Genomic DNA, 3,691 nt, shown 5'->3' with positions numbered 1-3,691 from the left:
TAGCTAGAAAATAAATAAGTATATTGGATTATAACTCAAAGTATAAATGTCCATGAGTCCATCCCAATTAAATAAATGGTTGAATAAATAATGGGGGATATCTCATATGAAAGAACTCCAGACCGGGAGTGGTGGCTCACAGCTGTAATCCCAGCACTTTGGGAGGCTGAGGCGGGTGGATCATCTGAGGTCAGGAGTTCGAGACCAACCTGGCCAACATGGTGAAATCCCGTCTCTACTAAAAATACAAAAATTAGCTGGGCGTGTTGGTGACTGCCTGTAATCCCAGCTACTCGGGAGGCTGAGGCAGGAGAATCACTTGAACCCGGGAGGCAGACGTTGCAGTGAGCCGAGATCGTGCCATTGCACTCCAGAATGGGCAACATAGTAAGACTCCATCTCAAAAATAAAATAACCTCCAAATAATGTATTTATATACTCCCCTTTCAAGGAGGGAGAGGCATAACTTCCTACTTAATGTGAACTGTGCTTAGTGACTTCCTTCCAAAATGTACAATATGGAAAGGGGAAAAAAAAGAAAAATATTGGGAGGCTGAGGCAGAGAATTGCTTGAACCTGGGAGGTGGAGTTTCAGTGAGCTGAGATCACGCCACTGCACTCCAGCCTGGGCGACAGACTGAAACTCCATTTAAAAAAAAAAAAAAGAATAATGTTATAATGGGAAAAACTGACAAATGCCACCTCAGCCAGATGATCAAGGTCAATATCAACAGTGATGAGTCATGTTGATAGTATGTATCAAGTCATGTTGATAGTATGTATTCTTTAATGTGAACTGTGCTTAGTGACTTCCTTCCAAAATGTACAATATGGAAAGGGGAAAAAAAGAAAAATGTTATATCGGGAGGCTGAGGCTGGAGAATCGCTTGAACCCAGGAGATAGAGGTTGCAGTGAGTGGAGATCGAACCATTGCACTCCAGCCTGGACAAGATTGAAAAAAAAACAGCAGCTACAGACATGACAATTCAATGTAACTTGGTATCCTGGATGGGATTCTGGAACAGAAAAAGGACTTTGAGCAAAAACCAATGAAATCTGAATAAAGCATCCACTGTATCTCTCTCTCTCTCTCTCTCTCTCTCTCTCTCTCTCTCTCTTTTTTTTTTTTTAGACAGTCTGGCTCTGTCACTAGGTTGGAGTGCAGTGGTGTCATCTCGGCTCACTGCAACCTCTGCCTCCTGGGTTCAAGAGATTCTCCTGTCTCAGCCTCCTGAGTAGCTGGGAATACAGGCATGAGCCACCATGCCCAGCTAATTTTTGTATTTTTCGTAGAGATGGGGTTTCACCATGTTGGCCAGGATAGTCTTGATCTCTTGACCTCATAATACGCCCGCCTCGGCCTCCCAAAGTGCTGAGATTACATGCGTTAGCCACCGCGCCCAGCTTGTATCTCTTTTTTTAAATCTTCTTTTTTAGAAACAGGATTTCACCATTTTGCCCAAGTGGGTCGCGAACTCCTGGGCTCAAGCAATCCTCCTGCCTCAGCCACTCAAAGTGCTGGAATTACAGGTGAGCCACCGCACCCAACATGAACTCAAGATTTAAAACAATGATGAAATCTTGGCCGGGCGCAGTGGCTCACGCCTGTAATCCCAACACTTTGGGAGGCCGAGGCGGGCGGATCACGAGGTCAGGAGATCGAGGCTATCCTGGTCTAACACGTGGTCTCTACTAAAAATACAAAAATTAGCCGGGCGTGGTGGCAGGGGCCTGTAGTCCCAGCTACTAGGGAGTCTGAGCCAGGAGAATGGCGTGAACCTGAGAGGCGGAGCTTGCAGTAAGCTGAGATCGCGCCACTGAACTCCAGCCTGGGCGACAGAGCGAGACTCCGTTTCAAAGAAAAAGAAAAGAAAAGAAAAAACAAAGCCTAAGGATTTAACCAAGTTCCTTCCTCCATCCTTCAGGCCTCCCACCCTCGGCCCGCGGCCAGCCACGGCCACATCCAGCCACGCCCCGGAGCTAGAACCTGCTGCACTACCCGGCGCAGCCTCAGGAGACTGGCTCCGCAGCACAGGTGTGTCCCTCTCCCTGCTCAGGCCGGTCGGCGGCTTCCGGGCTCTCTGGGCGCCGGCACCAAGCATGGCGTGGACCTGAACTTAGGTGACCCCACCCGGTCACAACCCGGGGTAGGAAGCTAAAGAAGGGAGCCGTTCGCCCACCCGAGGGGCGGTCCCAGCACCCCAGTGGGGAACTGCTGCGCTCGGCCTCTGTGTTCGATCGGGAACCCAGGTCTCTTTCCTGCCAATGACAAAACCTCCGCGTCCCAGGCCTCCTTTCCGGAGCCGGAGTCCGCGGCCAAGCGCTGGTGGCGGGGCGGGGAGAGTTAATTCCAACTGCCTCCGGCTGATTCCGGGGACCGGAGCGCCGAGAGCTCCTCCCATTGGCCGCGGAGCCGGTTCGGCGCTGATTGGCTGAGGGCCTCTGCTGCGGCTCTCGAAGGCTCCCCATTGGCCCAGCGCTCCAGTGGCAGGAGTGTGGCTGCCTGGCCTCCGCACGGTACCCGGGGTTGAAGCTGCTGCGAGCTCCGGTGGCTGCCTGGGTCCTGACTTCTTTCTCGGATCCAGATCTCGTTGCTGGCTCGAGGAAATCACCGGCTTTTCTCCCGGATCCTTTTCTTCTCTAACCTGCTGGCTTTCTTTTTCCTGCCTGCCTGGCTTCCATCTCCCAGCTCCGCGGTTCCCTCCTCTACTCCCCTGCCCCCGTCGCCCGCCATCCTGAGCCATCCCACCTGCCACCTTCTGTCTTTTGCCCCTCCTTGACCTCAGAGGATCCTGCCATAAGCTTCTCACCAGAATCTCCTAGATTTCTGTCTCTTCCCTGCTTGCCAGCTCCTGACTCCCAAATTCCAGCTGACCACTTCCATTTGACGACTTGACATTTGACCCTGACACCCTTGACTGCAAACCTAAATTCTTACCTTCTGCAGCCTGTACTGCTGAAACAGGCCTTCCCCCTGTCTTCCAACCCCGCTTTCTGACGCCCATTTTTACTTTCTTACTCTTGGGCCAGTCCCTGCTACAGTTATCCCATCATGGACTTCTTGATGAGTGGCCTGGCAGCCTGCGGGGCCTGTGTATTCACCAATCCCCTGGAGGTGGTGAAGACCAGGATGCAGTTGCAGGGAGAACTGCAGGCCCCTGGCACATACCAGCGGCACTACCGAAATGTCTTCCATGCATTCATCACCATCGGCAAGGTGGATGGCCTGGCTGCCCTGCAGAAAGGCCTGGCCCCCGCCCTCTTATACCAGTTCCTGATGAATGGCATCCGTCTGGGCACCTATGGACTGGCTGAGGCTGGGGGCTACCTGCACACAGCCGAAGGCACCCACAGTCCTGCCCGCAGCGCAGCGGCTGGGGCCATGGCTGGGGTCATGGGAGCCTACTTGGGGAGCCCCATCTACATGGTAAGAAGAGGATTCTTGCCTGGGACTTTCAGGGCAGATCCTTGTAGAATAGGAGCCTGGTCTTTCCAAGGGCATAGGTGGCAGGGTGCTACCCCACTGCAAGCAGGGAAAGGCATCAGGAAAGAGCTGGTAGGCTTTGGAGTCTTCTGACCTGCCCTATACACACCCATCTGATGGACACGATTGAATGTATTGATTAAGATTATTGACTTTGGGCCGGGCGCGGTGGCTCAAGCCTGTAATCCCAGCACTTTGGGAGGCCG

General features: G+C 52.8%; 1 pseudogene across 1 annotated transcript; it reads left to right on the top strand.

Moving 5' to 3' along the window:
* Positions 1 to 1,835: 1,835 nt before the first annotated feature.
* On the top strand, positions 1,836 to 3,471 carry LOC108523784 (solute carrier family 25 member 35 pseudogene; annotated as a pseudogene). The gene is made up of 2 exons (XR_001883892.1): positions 1,836 to 2,036; positions 3,032 to 3,471. The product of XR_001883892.1 is annotated as a solute carrier family 25 member 35 pseudogene (transcript).
* The last annotated feature ends 220 nt before the right edge of the window (positions 3,472 to 3,691 follow it).

This window comes from Rhinopithecus bieti, unplaced genomic scaffold, assembly GCF_001698545.2.
Source record: "Rhinopithecus bieti isolate Rb0 unplaced genomic scaffold, ASM169854v2 scaffold_78203, whole genome shotgun sequence".
Lineage (NCBI taxonomy): Eukaryota > Metazoa > Chordata > Mammalia > Primates > Cercopithecidae > Rhinopithecus > Rhinopithecus bieti.
The sequence above is the reverse complement of the archived record's forward strand: the minus strand, read 5'-3'. Positions and strand labels throughout refer to the sequence as shown.